At 43.2% G+C, this 18,545-nt stretch overlaps 1 pseudogene; it reads left to right on the plus strand.

Moving 5' to 3' along the window:
* Positions 1-10,558: 10,558 nt before the first annotated feature.
* On the plus strand, positions 10,559-11,403 carry LOC122117986 (annotated as a pseudogene).
* The last annotated feature ends 7,142 nt before the right edge of the window (positions 11,404-18,545 follow it).

Raw genomic sequence — 18,545 nt, forward strand, 5'->3', positions numbered from 1 at the left:
GCTCAGGTTTTGGGGTCCTCCTCCTAGGATCAAATCTCAGTTCTGTCTTTTATTAGTTATGGGGCTTTGGGCAGCAATGAGATCTTTCTGAACCTGGTTTTCTTTTTCACATAGAACATGTCAATAATCCCGCTAGTTTATAGAGGGGAGACTTAAATGAGTTAATTTATGTGAATGTCTTTGTTCTATGCCCACCACATAATAGCCACTTGAGAAACAATAAGGATTATTATGAAGAGGAATGTGACAGATTTCAAATACACCCATGCAAATCATGGCAGGCGTGTGGAGTTGGGGTGGGAGAATGTGAGGGAAAGAATGAAGGTCATTCGCTATATTTGGCCACTGCAGTTGGAAGAGGGATTTTTTTTTTTTTTCACCCAAGGAAAAGTGCACAAGACAAGAGAAAGATGAGCGTTGATTTAGAAGAAGCCACTCCATACAGGCAGAAAGATAGGTTGTCAGACTTTTGGAAGATCAACCAAATGACCTATGGAGACAATTCTCGCTGTGTAAAAGTGGGAGGGGGCACTGAGCACCAGTGACTCATACCTGTGATCCTAGCTACTTTGAGATCTGAGGATTGAGGCTCAAAACCAACCTGGGCAGACAAATCCAAGGCTCTCATCCCCAGTTAACCAGCAAAAAGTCAGAAGTAGAGGTGTGGCTCAAGTGGTAGAGTGTCAGCCTTGAGCATAAAAGCTAAATGAGAGCATGGGACCCTGAGTTCAACCCCTTGCTCTGATAGTTTGACAGAGAACCTTGTTTTAACTTCAAACTCTGATGCCTGTCCCTTCCCCATCCTCCACCATTCTGACATTGCAGGCATCAGATTTTGATACTTAAGAGAACAAGGAGTAAAGTCACCAGAGAATAGTTCCCCAAAGAGAATAGTCACTGTAATGAGAGACAGAGCAGCTTTTTGAGGAAAGCAGAAAGAAATACACAGAATGAATTAAAACGGAGAAAAGAAAACCAAAACCATGAAATCAGATAGAAAGCCAGAAAGGGGAAAAAGAATATATTGATTTTATGACAGACAACATGTTTTAATCATGAAATTCCCTTGCCTAGATCCCAGACTTCAACCCTCCTCCTACTGTCTAGCAACAGCCGCCCAAGCTATGCATCCATTTCTGAGTGATTAACACTTGTTTTGACCTACTGTGCTGCCATCACTGTGCCCAGGACCTGAGGTAAACAACTTACAAGGAGGCTCACAGATTCAGAGGTTTTGGTTATGATCACTTGATTCTGTTGCCTTTGGGCCTGTGGTGAGGTAGAGTATCATGGCAGAAAGCACATGTAAAAGAAGCATGTCACCTAATGGCAGCAAACATAAATGAGAGAGAAAGAAAGAGTATAGCCAAGGTTCCAATATCTCTTTTACAGAGATATTCCCAATTCCTAACTTCCTTCCATTAGGCTCTACCTCTTATTAAAGTTCTACCACCTCTCAATAGAATTACCGACTGATGAACAAGCCTTTAGCATATGGGTCGTTGTGCACATTTAAGATTCAAACCACAACGCACACCTACCAGCAAGTGGATTCTGTCAGACAGAGGACCAAAAGGCCCCTTTTGTGGAAGAACTTTGATCCTAGAATAATGGGACCCAAAAGTGGAAATGAAGCATTGGTCAGTATTGATGAATTCTATCACTTGTTTGTATTTTTTTGTTAATGATCTGTAATTTTTTTTTTTTTTGGGTCCGGTCGTGGGGCCTGAACTCTGGGCCTGGGCGCTGTCCTTCAGCTCTTTAGCTCAAGGCTAGCGCTCTATCACTTGAGCCACAGCACCACTTCCGGCTTTTTCTTTTTGCTTATGTGGTGCTGAGGAATCGAACCCAGGGCCTCATGCATGCAAGGCAAGCGCTCTATCACTGAGCCACCTTCCCAGCCCTGTGATGGTTATTTTTTAATGCCTGTACTGGGACTTGAACTCAGGGCCTCACACTCTTCTTTAGCTTTTTCATTCAAAGCTGGAGTTCTACCAATTGAACCACACCTACATTTCTGGCTTTTTGCTGGTTAATTGGAGATAAGAGTCTCACGGACTTTTCTGCCTGGGCTGGATTTGAACTTTAATCTCTGCCTCCTGAGTAGCTAGGATTACAGACGTGAGCCATCAGTGCCCAGCTGTGATGGTTAATCATGATTGTATGAAGAAACACCTAAGGTGCTAGAGGCCTGGCTCAAGTAGAAGATCACCTGCTTAGTAAACTGGAGGCCCCAAATTAATACTCTAGAATGGCTTAAAAAAAAACCTAAGAAACTTGTAGAACACACCTATGAGTGTATTGTGAGCGCATTTCCACAGACAAGTACAAAATCATATGTGACCAAATATGCTCAAATAGAGGGCTCTGACCAAAAACTGGATTCATATTTTAAAAATTATCTCCAAGTAGCTGTTTAAAGAAGTTTCAATTCAGCACATCAATTAATGAGTACAATGAATCTTGATCAGTATCACCTCTTATATCATTCTCCCTTTCCCATCTATCTCAACTCCCACCTATTCCTTCAAGTTGGATTAAGCTCTTGACAGATTCATAATACAATAGCACTGTTGGGAGGTGGTGAAAGGAAGGAGGGGCTGAAGTGGAGAAAGTAGGTCATGGGGGTATGTGCTTAGAGACTAGAGCTTATCCTGGTCCCTTCTTCCTAGATCCTCTCTCTGCTTCCCAGATTCACGGCATGAACCATCCTTTTCCACCATCCCCCCCAGCATGACAGACAGATGCCTCTGAAACCATGAACAAAATGAAGCCTGCTCACTTTCAAGTTGTCTCTCCCAAGTATTTGGTCACCACAATGAGGAAGTCTGACTACTGTACTCGGGGCCTTCCAAATGCTCTGGAGTCCTATGGACACCACCATATGGACAGTTCTTGGACAAATTCTGGACAAATCTCACAATATGAAAATCTTTGCTGAGAAGATCAGATGAGAGCATGGATTACTATTATCCAGGTAAATGATAGACAGGATGCCTAGAAGGTCATGCGTGATCTATTAGATACTAGAGAGATAATCAAGGGATTTCCCAAGTCCAGCAGTTTCATCAGTATAGGTGAAGGACCAACATTCCTTAATCTCCTTTTCCACTCACCATGGACAGGTAGGGTTTTAGGTGTCTACAGGATTCAGCTTTGTAAAGAAAAAAGAAATGGTCCAGGAGATAAAGTCATAGCTGCCAAAGATGGTGGTCTTTGTAGTAACCACACTTTAAGGTCAAAGTCATTTAGAATGAGTCAAAGCCCTCCTCCCATAATTCCTGTTAAGAAATCATGTGGGCCTTCCTGGCACATGTGAATAGTCTAAAAGATATCTGAAATGCATTCGTCTTGATCTTGAAGGACTCCCTTGGCCTAAGTCTGTTGGGCACAGGACAATTCCTTCTTAGAAAGAATAGCCCAGAAATCAAGTCTGTCATGCCTGACAATTTCCATCCATACTTTTGTTTCCCCATCATACACTGAGGACATCACAGCACATACCTCACAGGATGGCTTCAAGGACTTAACGAGATAGTATATTCAAAGGGCTTAGAACAAGACATGCACATTCAATAAATGGCAATAAATCAATCTGTGAATGGTCCTCAGCAAATGCCAGTGTTGCTGATGAAGAAGAGAATCCAAATTCTACTATAGAAATGTGTCTCTGAGAATTTAGTATGAGAAAATTTGTTTTCTCCAAAATTAACTGATGAGATTTTTTTTTTGATGCCTAGATTCAGGAGTCACAAAGTTAAATTTTAATTCTCAGTTCCTGCCATGTAAACTCTTGTGGTTAGAATATTTTCTCTTTTCTTTCTTTGGTCCTGATTTTTATGTTATTACTCCTGTCTTTTATGTCCTTGGTTGGAAGCTGCCTAGAATGCCTGTTGCAAGGAGGTGGAAGATAAACAATAAAATAAAAATAAAGAGAAGACACTCCATAAAAATTTGCTGGATTTATTGAATTGTCAAATCTCTCCACATAAACCAAAGTGCTTCTGAAAATCGAGCAAGCACGAGAGAGGGAGAGAGAGAGCAATAACAGGAAAACATTCTCCTTATTTTCTTGTTTATATATTGGAATTCTGCCTAAGAGAGCAATCCCATTTCTGTTAGTTCCTGTATGCAAAGCCCCTTTTCCTGTGTGAGGACCAGAGGAAGGATAGATGCTCCCAGAGGCATGAGCAAAAATTGTATACCACCTGTCCACCTTCTGCTTTCAGACATATGCCTTTTTTTTTGTTGGAGCAGCAGCTTCAATAACGAAGTTCAGCCTTATCTTTGACTATCCCTCCACCACTGTTGTGCCCTCCCTCAAGTTGGAGGTGGGGAGGGGAGGGAACATAGCCCACCTGCCTCCTCAAGGATCAAAGAGATCTCATTCGAAGCCGTTCTTCAGGTTGCCATGGGGATGGAAAATTGTGACCATCAGGGTGCAGGAGCCCCTGGTTCACTGGAGTCATTGAGTTACAGAGTGGAGGACAGATGGGTGCCCAGACAGCTCCTGAGAGCCTCCTGACTTGAGAGAAAATGACTGGCCTATTCAGCCCACTCTCTACACTCCTGCAAAGCCTTTCTGATAGAAACCCAGCCACTCTGCACTCAGATGAAACACTCTGGCCCTCCTCACAGCCCCCAGCCTGCTCTGGTGGAGTTTTTTTTTTTTTTTTTTCCATTTCACTTTAATGGGCCCTACAGAGATGCACTGAAGGACTGGACAATTTGCTCTCATGGCTCTAAGTTGAGCTGATTCTGAAAGGAGCCCAGTTTACCCTCTGATGGATTCCCAGGGGTGCCTTTTCTATCATTCCCCTAAAGCTATAGGCAGCTGAACTTGCTTCTCACAGGGACTGGCTGTCATTTGTTTGGGGAGAGTGACAATAGGGTCTTTTCAACTGATAAAGTCTGTCTGCATCCTGGTGGTCTCCTCCTCCAAGGCATCTTCAGAGCCCTCTTTGCATCCTCTGTCTGCTACAAAATCATGTGCTTTCCTTAGTTTGTTAGGAGTTTGCTAAGTCCATAAGAGAGAATTCATAGGGCTTGAGAACTAAGTAGTTTGTACTAACTCAAGTAAGAAACGAGGTAAGAACAGGGCACCACAAAGAGATGAGCCAGAGAATGTCACAACCCCTAAACTGTGGGGATTGTGGAACCAACACACTTTCCTCATTCACCTGATGCCTTTCCTGCAAAGTTCCCAGGTGGCTATCTAAATTCTTCCTCAACATGCCTTGCATGTAGTATCACTGGCCAGTGATACTATAGAGCCTCCTGGAAGATTTTATGTTTCTAACTTTAAAAACATGTGACATTTTTGTTCATTTTGCTCCTTGAATGAAGTTGTGATGGCGTGAGCTATAGCAGCCATATGGCAACCAAGTGTGAGAAGTGCCTAGGATCTCTACCCTGGCATCGTTGAACCTCTGAGGAAACACCAAAACGGACTATCTTCTTGTGTGAGAGTGAAACTATCTCTATTATCTGATCATACAAAATAATATATATCAATATGAACTCCAGGAAATGAAAGAAAGAAGAGGATTTTTCTTTTTTGCCATTTTTGTTTTCTTTCTGTTCTATTTGTTCATTTATCTGTCTCTGGGAGTGTAAGGGGAGGCACAGAAATGTTGGGACAGAGGGTGAACAAATGCAGCAGTCATACTCACTGGGCACTATGTTGAAAATGAACTAAAACAACTTGTGGATAGGGATGGTAGAGAAAAACTGGGAGAGAGACATTGCCCAGAAAGAAATGTACTCTTTACCTGACTTTTGTAACTGTAACCCCTCTGTACATCATCTTTATAAAAACAATAAAAATATTTTTAAAACAATCCCAATTTATTTAAACATTGTGATCTAATTTTTCTTTAACTAGAAGCTCAATGAATGTGTACCAGTCAGTTTTTTATTACTGTAACAAATATGTGAGATAATCAACTTAAAAAGAAGAAAGGTTTATTTTAATTCATGGTTTCAAAAATTTCAGCCCACACTTTCTTGTCCCTTGCTCTGGCCCTATTGCTACACCACATATCATGGCTAAAGCACAAGGCGTCAGAGACCAATTTACCTCATGGCAGCTGAGAAGCAAAGCGACAGACAGGAAGGTGACAGGATCTCAATATCTCTTTCAAAGACACACCCCTTTTAACCTAACTTCCTCTACTAGGCCCCACCTCCCTAAGGCTCCACCACCTCCCGACAGAACCTTAGGCTGGTGACTAAGCCTTTAATACATGAGCTTCTGGGAACATTCCAGATAGACACTACAACAGTACTCTTCCTTGATTTAGGCCCTCCCATTTCCATCTTCTGACTCTTCCTCAAAAATGTTAGCATACAAAAGGGAGCAGATATCAATGCCACTAAGGGCAGCATCATGGACAGATGTAACTCATAGTTATCTCATTTAAATCATTTGAAAGTTCCCATCAGTCATCCACACATTATTTCGGTTGTTCCTAAAAGTTGGCCACATCAAGGTTTTTTAAGCACTGCAGAAATTCTGTTAGATGCAATGCATATGAAGTAAGATCCCAGTTCTTTCTGAAAGGATGAAAGAGGAAGAAAGCTGGAGAAAGCAGCACTGTGGAAGGAGAAAGTAACTTAGCCCTATCACTTGCTGTAAGCAGAGATGAGAGGCCTCTTTAATAAGCAAAATTTCTAAATGGCTTAATGGAAGCACAATAATGAAGAGCAAAGTAGTACTGTAATTTCCTTTTCTAATGACAAGGCTCAGTCCCAACAACTCAATCTGCTATTGCTTTGAGAAATTTCTCCCAGAGAAGAAATTGAAGATGGCATAAGAATAAGTCCAGCCCCCCAAATGTGACAATGGAAAATTTACAATACCCATTTTTCCAAACCATTTTCATCTCGTTTGTGCTCCCCAGTGATGCCAGAGAATGTGTCTGCACATCTAAAATGTACCTTTATGGGGATATCCAGGCTGATGTTTAAACAAACAACGAAGTACCATAACCTGGCCACACTGACATGCACAAAAAAATTAGCCATGAACAGTAAAGTCTCTGCAATTTTTGTCTTCCTGACATGAATCCCTGGAAGCAGTAAGATTATGCTAATGAGGACAATGGACCAAACAAATTAATGTACATAGCAGGCTGGGGAGGGTAGGGAAATGAATTTGGTTCTCAACTTTTCTGATGTTCTAGCTTATTATATATAACATTATATATTGCATATCTGTTATCATGACATTTGCAGAGCATGCAGCCATATTGAGAACTACTGGAATGCATTTCTCCTGTAACTGCAGCCTGTCTGTTTTGTCATTTCAGCTGGAATGTTCACCTTGGTCTCACCCTCCTGGGGGCTCCATGGCCTGGGAGGCAGAAGGGAGGCTCTGTGGAGAGTTTGTCAGCACAAGGTTACTCATAAGCTGTGCTAATGCCAGGGAAGGGAACATTACTATGGGAATCACACTTGGGTACCTCTAACAGACCAGCCCTTTTTGTGTTCAGCAAGCCGTCTATCTCATCTGTTGATGTGTCAAGACTTAGAACACAAATTACCCCCCAGGAGTCTATCCCCATATCACACTCAGAAGGGAGAGACTTGGTTTCAAAGCTGGAAGGAAAAGTCTGGAGAAGCACCTGCTGAATTTTTGTCTTGCTGTACTTCTCAAAGAACACAATGTTTTGTTTGTTGGGGTTTTGTTCTGTTTTGTTTTTCTCACTCCTTTATACTTTTTCTCTTCCTTCCAACAGTAAGAAAACGATATGTGCTATTACCCAGTGTTTACAGGGAGCTGGGCAGGAAAACAAGTAAAGGGAAAGATTAAATGCACTATATATTAGGAAGATCAAATATCAGACTTCAAGGTGTGTATGTGAGAGAGAGAGAAAGGAGACAGAAGAGAGAGAAAAGAAAAGAGAGGGGGAGAATGAGAGAGAGAAGAGAGAGAGAAAGAAAGAAAGAGAAAAGGAGGTGTTGGCTATACAGAAGTGGTCTTGTGGTTGTGGAGACCGAGATGTTCTCAAATCTGCAGTCAGCAGGCTAGAGACCCAGGAAGGCCACTGTGTAACTCCAGTCCAAGTCCTAAAGCCCAAGAACCCCAAGAGCCAATGTCAGCTCCATCTATGTCCAAGTCTGAAGACAAAAGACCAAAATCTCAGCTCTCAAACAACCAAGAAAGAAAATTCTTTCTCACTGAGCTTTTAGTTCTATTCGGGCCTTTAATGTACTGAACGAGGCTCACCAACATACGGAGGACAATTTGCTATCTTCAGTCTACCAACTCACATGTAGATCTCAATCAGAAATGCCCTCACAGACATAACTTCACAGAAAGAAGTTAACCAACAATCTGGGCATCCTATAACCCCATCAAACTGACACCTACAGTTCCGTATTACATCGAGGTAATAATTTCTTATTCTAAAAAAAAGCTTCTTGTGAGAATGAAATAACATATACCAAGTGTTTAGTATGGGGCCAGAAACATAGTAGACATACCATAAAATATTTAGGAAATGATATTAAGCTGGGAAAGCTGTTTTGTATTAGAAAGGAAGATCTTCTTGGAAATATTGACTTTATCTTTAACCTCTTAAAAGATTTTTCCATCACCATGTTTGACTTGTTTTAATGGTTAGGATTCTGCAAAGCTGCAATTAGTTGGCCATTCTACATATGACCTCCGAGGGCAGGAAAAGGTCAATGTCTGAGCAGCTGAGGTGCCTGAAGTCAGTCAGGGTCGCACAGCTGCTGCCTGGGGTGGAGCTCTCTGCCTCTCTGGGAATGGAGAATTGGGAATAGCGTTCCTGTTGATTTGCTGCCCAACAGTTCTAGCTAAAAACTCAAAAGTCGATTTCTCCTAGATGCAAATCATAGGTCCATCTCCTAGGTGACTTCATTTGAGTGGCAATATAACAGAGAAGAACACAAGTATCCTTGTTTTTCATCACAGATTGGACATCTATTCCTTAAAGACCAAGGAAGGAGGGTGGAAGGACCAAGCCGTGGGGGATCTCTGACAATAACACAAAGGCTCACAGCTCTCAGAAACAGTAATAAAAGGCAACAAAGGTGCAGCACCAATTCCCCCAAAGTGGCCCTATACTTCAGGAATGAACTGGCACATCCACACTTTCCTCTGGTATAGTCTTTGAACTGAGAAAGAAATTCTCCATCTCAATCCTCTGTCAAAAGTCCCCCAGTTTCCCAGTCCTTCTGTGTCCAAGTTGAAATTCCAACTATTATGTTGCTTTTGTGGTACTGGGTATTGAACTCAGGGCTTTGAGCTCGCTAGGCAAGTGTTCTACCACTTGAGTCATGCCTCAACCCAGGCTGGCTTTAGACTGTAACCCTCCCATTTCTGCCTCCCCAAAGCTGGGAGTTCAGGAGTTACCCTCAATTGCCAGCATAAATTCTAAGTCTTTTTTTCCTTTTCCTTTTTCTGTTATTGCAAATTCTGGGGTTTGACCTCAGGGCTTGGTTGCTGTACCTGAGCACCTCCCCATTCCCAGATAATAATGCTCTACCACTTGAACCACAGCTCCATTTCCTGCTTTTTTGTGGTTCGAGATAAGAGTTTCATGGACTTTCCTGCCTAGTCTCGCTTTGAGCCACTATCCTCAGCGCCTCCTGAGTAGCTAGGATTATAGGCTTGAGCCACTCGCACCCAGAAAATCCAAAGTTTTTTTTTTAAAGACTTCCACTGTGCGTAGGATCTGACCCTGTGTCCATCTTTGTCCCCACCCCCTACACTTTGAGAAGAAACTTCACAATATTCCCAATATTCCAAGAGCTGGGGCGGGGGGGGGGGGGTGGCGGGGGTAGGTCACAGCCAGGACTTACTGGAGTGTGAGGCCTAGGTCCCGGGAACGTTAGACAATCGCTAGTAACCCTGACTTTTGTATCCCTGGCAAACATACTCTTGCTGTTGAGTCATCTCCACCAGGCAAATCTGGAAATCCATCTACAGCCTTAGAGAAAAGGTTACCGCTCTGAGTATTGTACAGAAGAGAAGAGCAGTAAGTAGAGTACTTATCGGTATTTTATTATCATTTTAGTAATTTAATTTATGATTTCTTCATATTAATAAGCTCTGGTCTGATTTTCCTAGATCAGAGTTCAAGCTAGATGGACTCACAGAGACACTCACAAGCATTTATTTTGAATAAATGATCCACTCAGTAGACCATCAGTGGGAGGGGAATCCATGGGGGGGCGGGAAACAAGGCCCATTGTGAAGAGGACTTGCAAACATCTGGCTGCATAATTCTCATCCCCCAATCTTCCTTCTCTACTTTTTCAAAGGGTCTCCAAGACCACCCCAGGCTCAATGCTGGGAGGATTCAGTACTAGTACTGGTTAAAGTCTACTACAGAAGGGATACAGTGATTGTGTGTGTGTGTGTGTGTGTGTGTGCATAACATGTGCGTTACTGGGGCTTGAACTCAAGGCCTCACACTCTCACTTGGCTTTATCATTAAAGGCCTGGCTCTACTTCTTGAGCCACAACTCTACTCCCCAGAAGAGATACAAAGTAAGATTAGCAAGCTTAGCTCTCTAGCCACCAAAGATGCTCAAAGGAAAGGAGGCCAGGGGTAAGAAGGTGGCCCCAGCCCCTGCTGTTGTGAAGAAGCAGGAGGCCAAGAAGGTGGTAACTCCACTGTTTGAAAAAAGGCCTAAAAACTTTGGCAGTGGCAGGACATCCAGCCCAAAAGGGACCTTACCCATTTTGTCAAATCTGCTGTATCCGGCTGCAGCAGCATAGGGCAATCCTCTACAAGCAGCTGAAAGTGCCTCCTGCAATTAACTAGTTTACCCAAGCCTTGGCCTGCCAGACAGCTACATTATTACTTAAACTGGCCCACACGTACAGGCCAGAGACAAAGCAGAAGAAGCAGAGACTGTTGGCCTGAGTTGAGAAGAAAGCTGCTGGCAAAGGAGATGTCCCACTGAGAGACCTCCAGTCCTTCGAGCAGGGGTTAACACTGTTACTGTCTTGGTGAAGAAGAAGAAGGCTCAGCTTGTGGTGATTGTACATGATGTGGACCCTATGGAGCTGGTTGTATTCCTGCCTGCCCTGTGTGGCAAGATGGGTGTTCCCTACTGCATCAAGGGGAAGGCCAGGCTGGGGCACCTCACCCACAGGAAAACATGCACCACCGTTGCCTTCACTCAGGTTAACTCGGAAGACAAAGGATCTCTGGTAAAGCTGGCAGAGGCTACTAGGACCAATTACAATGACAGATATGATGGGATCCATTGTCACTGGGGAGGCAATGTCCTGGGTCCAAAATCTGTGGCTCAAATTGCCAAGCTGGAAAAGGCAAAGGCTAAGGAGCTGGCCACTAAGCTGGGCTAAGTGTGCAATGTTGATTTCTCTGTACATGAAAATAATAAAACTGTCCTTCCTCAAAAAAAAAAAAAAAAGCAAACAGAAAGCAGGCAGGAGCTTCCATGCATCCTTTCCCTGTGGTGTCACACAAGACATGCTTAATTCTTCCAGCCACAAATTGGGGCAGCATGTATATTATGATGATACCAGAGAAACTTCTTATAGACCCAATGCCAAGGATTTTCGCTGGGGCTGGTCACACAGGCACCCTTAGTCTAGCATTTATTCAAAGGCCAGATTCCCAGAAGGACACCAGTGTTTGTCATTAGCTTCATTGTTCATATGGTTTAGACACTGTAAGTCATTTGTCAATATTCCCAAAGCCCAGTCTTAGATGCCAGCCGACAGCCAACTTTAAAAGCAGGTCTTTCCACCTGAGCCCGTTCACCTGCTATGCTCACGCTTTCTGTGACTCTCAGTCTGGTCAATATCCCCTGCAGCATTACAGTCCCAGTTTGGGGGTTAAGGCCCTCAGAAAAGGGGCAGCAAATCTCTGTGATAAAGGTCTACCTGCTTTATAAGCCATGCTTTTACCCTGGAGTGTTAGGGCTTTGGGAGCAGAAGATTGTGAAACACCTCATGTGCTCCAGGTTCCCCCTTCCCAACTCCTTCATGCTTGCTAAGGAGTCAGGAGCCCTGGCCGGATGAGTTTAATGTTCTTCCTGACCTTTGGGAATAAGGGTGGAAGCCCTTTGGCCATCCCTCATATGAGTGTCTCTCATCAGGACACTGTTGGTGAACAGAACACATGGGGGAGGGGAGCATCAAGCAGCTCCAGTAGAAAGGACCCTGGTTTGTGGGGAAATTGGTCACACTAAGAAACCTGATTCTGTTAGAGAATTTTTTTGCTACTTTATGTGTTTATATGTTTCCAACAGATAATCATTAAAGAATGGATGCAGAAGAGGAAGAAAGGGAAAGAAAGAAAGAGGGCTGGGAAGATGGCTCAGTGGAAGAGCGCTTGCCTTGCATGCCTGAGGCCCTGGGTTCGATTCCTCAGCACCACATAAACAAAAAAGAAAAAAGAAAAAAGCCAGAAGTGGCGCTGTGGCTCAAGTGGTAGAGCGTTAGCCTTGAGCTGAAGAGCTGAGGGACAGTGCCCAGGCCCAGAGTTCAGGCCCCACAACCGGACCAAGAAAGAAAGGAAGGAAGGAAGGAAGGAAGGAAGGAAGGAAGGAAGGAAGGAAGGAAGGAAGAAAGGAAAGAAAGAAAGAAGGAAGGAGGGAAGGATGGAGGAAAGAAGGGAGGGAGGAAGGAAGGAAGCAAGGAAGGAAGGATTCTGAGGCAGAGGATGGGAGAAAGGGAAATTCTGAGGTCTGGGTTTAGGCTTCAGCTTGGCTCCTTGCAGTTCATATTGGCAAAATAGGAGCAGTAAATGCCACCCTGTATTTTTTTAGAAGATGTAGTGAGATACTCAATGTAAACTGCTAGCTCCTTTTATTCTCAGTTCTTAAAGACCTCCAAATCACCCCCTGGCTCTCTCAATAGCTGAATCGTGTTGAAGGCATCACGAGACAGTTCTGCAGCGAAAAAAGTAATCCTGCAAGGACCATCCATCCACTCAGGACCAGATCCTCAGGAGGGAACAGCTGTGAATAGAAAGGTTTCCATAGACATCCCAGAGCCTCAGAAAGCTGAATGGAATGAAACAAAAAGATTTAAATAAGTTAAAGGTTGATCATAACCAACAAAAGTTGATTGTAACTCAGGATCTGAGATGATGAATGGAGACCATAAAGGAAGTAAGGGAGGTTAGACTTAGGACTCTGTTAGGAGAGAAGCCTCTAAAACATGCACAACACACCAATTGTACAGAGCAGAGTTGAATGAAATCCTCTGTGTGGAGAAACAGGTTTCAGACTGTGATAAGATATGGTAAGGAGAGGGTGAAGTGTTGGCTGGGCCCCAGCTTGGTGGGCAGCTCTCAGCTCCAGTGATCCCTAACTCGTGGTCTTCCCACTCAAGAATCCCCGCCCACAACACTGGACAGTAGGGGGTGTCACACCCTTGGTTGGTTACAGAAAGACTGCAGCTTTTGTCCTGGGTGTTCATGCTCCTATATTCTCTCTCACTAGTTCTGAGGAAGCTACTTGCTATGCTGTAAGATGTCCCAAGGAGAGACTCTCAGAGGAGGAAGTTGAGGGAAGCCAGATACCACCAACAGCTTGAATGAGCTTGATAGGGGCCCTGCCCATAGGCATGATCTTGCACCTGGCCTGTCACCCTTGAACTTTATGACACACCTTGATCCACAGGCACCCAGCAACATTGCCCTTCTGTTCCTGAACCCCAGAAACTGTGAGATAATGTTTGCTGTTTAAGCTTAGGAGTTATTTGCTCTTCAATGATAAGTAATAAACACAGTCCATAAGGGTGGGTCAGCTTAAAAGGGTGAAAGGTATGATGGGGAAGGGAAATAAGTAAGCAGGAAGATGGGGAGCAGTTTTCCTACACCTTAAGTCTACAAAGAGGTGACAGGACAAAGGAAAGTGGTTTCAGTCTCCAAGGGTAACTGGCAAAGCATAAGTATGTCTATATACATGTATACAGATATATATATGTCTATATATAGGTATGTGTATATACATGTATGTATGTATGTATATATATATATATATATATATATCTGTATATACACATGTGGTAACAGGACAAAGGAAAGTGGTTTCAGTCTCCAAGGGTGACTGGCAAAGCATATGTATATACATGTATACAGATATATACATGTATATACACATGTGATATATGTCATACACAGGTGTCATATATGTATACATATATATATGTATATATGACATTAATAGTAGAGAAAGGTGAGCTAGTCGCATTTTTTTGTGTGGATTCCTGTGGGTCTGTCTCTAGGTTAATAAAAGTCTGAAGTTGTCTCCAGTCATAATTTTCATCTTTCCTGGTTCAGAAGGAAGAAGGGATAGTATTGTTTTTAGGCAAACCCAGAGGTGGGAGCTTTTGCTGCTTTGGCTGCCTAATTGCCCTCTTGTGTTAAAGAGACACACTTGGGATGTGTTCTCCTTTCCTTTAAAACCTGTGTAGTTTACAGTCAGCTGATATTTGAAAAAGGAGCCAAAGACATATAGTGGAAGAAGCAGAGTCTCTTCAAGTACTGATGCTGGGAAAACTGGTCAGCCACATGCAGAAAACTAAAAGTGGACCCCAGCCTGTCACCATGCACTAACATCAATTCAAAATGAATTAAAGACCTTAACATCAAACCTGAATCTCTGAAACTACTGCAGGACAGAGTAGGAGAAACATTTGAACTTATAGGCACAGGCAGGAACTTCCTGAACAGAGTCCCCAGGGCCACAACAAATTGGAGAGAGACTCGACAAAATAAAAATTTTCTGCCCAGCTAAAGACATAGCAACCAAACTAGAAAGACAGCCAACTAATTGGGAAAAAGTATTTGCCAGCGATACATCAGACAAGGGCCTAATACCCAGTATATATAGGGAACTCAAGAAACTAATCCCTCCCAAACCTAACAAACCAATTACTAAATGGGCAAGGGAACTAAAGAGAGATTTCTCAGAAGAAGAGGTAAAAAAGGCAAAGAAACACATGAGGAAATGTTCACCATCCCTGGCTGTAAAGGAAATGCAAATAAAAACAACCCTGCGATACCACCTTTCCCCAGTCAGAATGGCCCGTATCCTAAATTCAGCCAACAACAAATGCTGGAGGAGATGCAGAGAAACAGGAACCTTACTGCACTGCTGGTAGGAATGTATACTAATACAATCACTTTGGAAAGCAGTCTGGAGGTACCTCAGAAAGCTAAATATAGATCTCCCCTACGACCCAGCCATACCACACCTAGGTGTCTATCCTGAGCAACAAGAACCAGGATATAAGGACACATGCACCTCCATGTTCACTGTAGCCAAGATATGGAAACAACCCAAATGCCCCACGGCAGTTGAATAGATCCAAAAATTGTGGTACCTATATACAATGGAATATTATGCAACCATTAGAAAGGACAAAATAATGGCATTTGCAGGGAAATGGATGGAACTAGAAAAAATCTTTCTGAGTGAGGTAAGCAAGAGCAGAGAGACAAATGGCACATGGTCCCCTGATATGTGGATGTTAAATCTAAACCATAAGGAGATAGGACAAAGTAAACAAGACTCCAGAAACAAAGGACCTCTAACTCATCTTGCCATATCATTACCAAATGACTCCATGCTGCTGATCACACACACACACACACACACACACACACACACACATACATGCACATCACACATCTGAGGACAGAGGACTCCTCCTCCGAGGGAAACAGGAGAAAACATACAACAGCGGGACCCATCAGCTGCACTGGACATTGATGAAAATGAACTAAGCAACTCAAGGGCAGCGATGGGAGGGAGGGAATGAGAGGGAAAGAGGAACAGCTTACTTTAAGCAAAAGGAAAGAAAGGGTACACATCACCTGATGTGGAAGAAACAGTTGTATTGTCAAAGCGCATAGAATTCACAAACTTTATAGACCATGATAATGACACTTTGCCTCATGAAGGTTAGAATGTGTCTGTGACTTTAACTATCACTATCTCATAATAGGATGAAATTTGTGAAATTTATGGAATCACTTAATCACAATAAAAAATTAAAAAATAAAACACGTGTAATTTATTAAGCCTTGCCCAGAGGCAATTACCAAGACTTTATGGGTAGTCCTGGCCATGGAGGAGGGCAGGCCTCACACACCGTCAACACTGTAGTCTCTGGAAGGAGCTGCGGTCAATGTCTGTCTCTGGCCAGCTCTTCACAGAGTCACATCCCTAGGTGTCTAGTGCAGCTTCACCCAAGGCTTCTGTAGAAACTTTCCTCAGGCCTCGGTGGTTACTTCTAACACTTGGCAGCTCAATGCTGCCTTTCTCCCAATTCAGTGAGCACCTGACAACTATTGGAAAGGAAGTAAGGTTCATCATAGCCTGGGCTAAAGTCCAGCTGGAGAAAATGAGAAATAACAGCTCCAGAAGAAGGGAAAAAAACTTAAGTCATCACTGTAGAATGTGAACTCCCCAGAAAGAGACCAAAGCTCTCAGAGAGTCTCTTGTACTATTTTTTCAGGACCTGAAGCTCTCCAGGAGGGCTGTGACGTCTGCTGTTGCAGACCCTCGTAGCCTGTCTCCACCTGCCAGCTGGCCAAGTCTGGGGAAATGGGAGCTGCATTTACAGACTGGAATTTATTTTCCTTAAAAATTACAATGGCAGCATTGAGTAGCTTTATGTTGGACAGTTCAAAAAGGCTTCCTTGAGGCCAATTGATGTAAATGTTTAAAAGGGTTTATAGAACTGCATTTCCAGAAAGCCTTCCAGCCCAACCTTTCAACAGCTGTCATATGTACAAATTACCTGGAAAGATTTTGCAAAGGATAGGCATTAATCTCTGACCTTTGAGCGTTTGTTCCTGGTTTGAAGAACAAGACTCAAAATGTGGACTGCACAAGATAACATTCTGATTAGGGAAGTGTGGTTATAAGGGAATAAAGCCAATGCAAATAAAGGCTAGCAGAGAAATGAAATCTGCAGCAGCCAGAGTGAGGAAAGGAAGTTCAGCAGAACCTTGAATTCCACAAGTCACAAAGAGCTGAGGCTCTTTTTCTCTTGAGCAACATGGTTGCTCATATCCATGTTTGTCTACATTGAGTCCACCCTCTTCTTTAAAAAACAATCATCCTTTTCTGCTTATTCTTCCTGCACAGGACCCAATAAAATCATTCTATTATCCAGATCTGTGCTCCCTTCTAGGTCTAGCACCCATCACCCTGAACCACAATTTCTCTATCTCTCCATTTGGCCATGCCATTGGCAGATGCTCAACCTATGAATGAAATTACTGAGGGTCATGTGTCTTGCTCCCCTCCAATCAGCAGTGCCTGGGTTCTCCATCAGCATGGGCAAAAAAAAGCAAATACAAGCTGTGATTCTCAGACAGCAGGATCCAGTATGTGTTGAAATAGATGCCTAGAACCTCTGAGGAGCTAAGGGGAGAGGAGATTATGAAGCCCGAGAGGACTTCCTTCACATGAGACTCTAAAATGGAAACAGTTCACTTTTTTTTTTTTAACATCTCTCTTTGTTTTGATGAGGGAGTCAGACCCCAAAGGCAGAGGAGTATGTACATCATCAAACTCTTCCCAGCCATAGAGAAGAAGGAACAGAATCACTAGGAATCATGTTCTCTAGTGCTTAAGTCACCTTCGCTCTCTGTACCTTGTTCTCTCATCTAAAAAATGAGACCATACCGAAGAACTCTGAACTCCATTTTTATTGACATTCTGGGCTATGTGATTTTTTCTTCAAGAGATGGGTTGGAGAAACAGAGGGATGAGTCTTCTGGTAGTAAGAGGGTACTATTATTTTCGTTCATATAGTGTTTGCCAACACTAATCAATTCATGTTTTAAACCATCAATGTGACAGCCAGATGCCAATGGCTCATGACTGTAGTCCTAGCTGCTCAAGAAGCTGAGAGCTTGGGGATGGGAAGGTGGCTCAGTGGTAGAGCGCTTGCCTTGCATTCATGGGTTTGATTCCTCAGCACCACATAAGCAGAAAAAGCTGGAAGTGGCACTGTGGCTCAAGTGGTAGAGTGCTAGCTTTGAGCTTTGAGCTGAGGGACAGTGCCCAGGCCCAGAGATCAGGCTCCACAACTGACAAAAAAAAAAAAAAAAAGAAGCTGAGAGCTGAGGTTCATGGTTCAAGACCAGCAGGAAAGTCCATGAGACTCTTTTATCTCCAATTAAACCCAAAAAAGCCAGAAGTGGAGCTGTGTTTCAAGTGGTAGAGCTCTAGCCTTGAACAAAAAAGCACAGAAGAGTGCCCAGGCCCTGAGTTCAAGCCCCATGACAGATACCAATAATAATAATAATAATAATAATATGGGTAAAATGTGTATGTGTGTGCATGTGTGCATGCACTGGTACTGACACCAGGGCTTGAACTCAGGGCCTTGTGCTGTCTCACTTGGTTTTTTTCACCCAAAGCTGGGGCTCTGTCACTTGAGCTACACCTTCACTTTGGCTTTTGGATGGTTAATTGAAGTTAAGAGCTTCTTAGATTTGTCTGCCAAGGCTGGCTTTGACCCATGATCCTCAGATCTCAGCCTTCTGAGTAGCTAGTATTATAGGCAT

The sequence above is a fragment of the Dipodomys spectabilis genome, unplaced genomic scaffold, assembly GCF_019054845.1.
Source record: "Dipodomys spectabilis isolate Male_0828 unplaced genomic scaffold, ASM1905484v1 ptg000146l, whole genome shotgun sequence".
NCBI classification, from domain to species: domain Eukaryota; kingdom Metazoa; phylum Chordata; class Mammalia; order Rodentia; family Heteromyidae; genus Dipodomys; species Dipodomys spectabilis.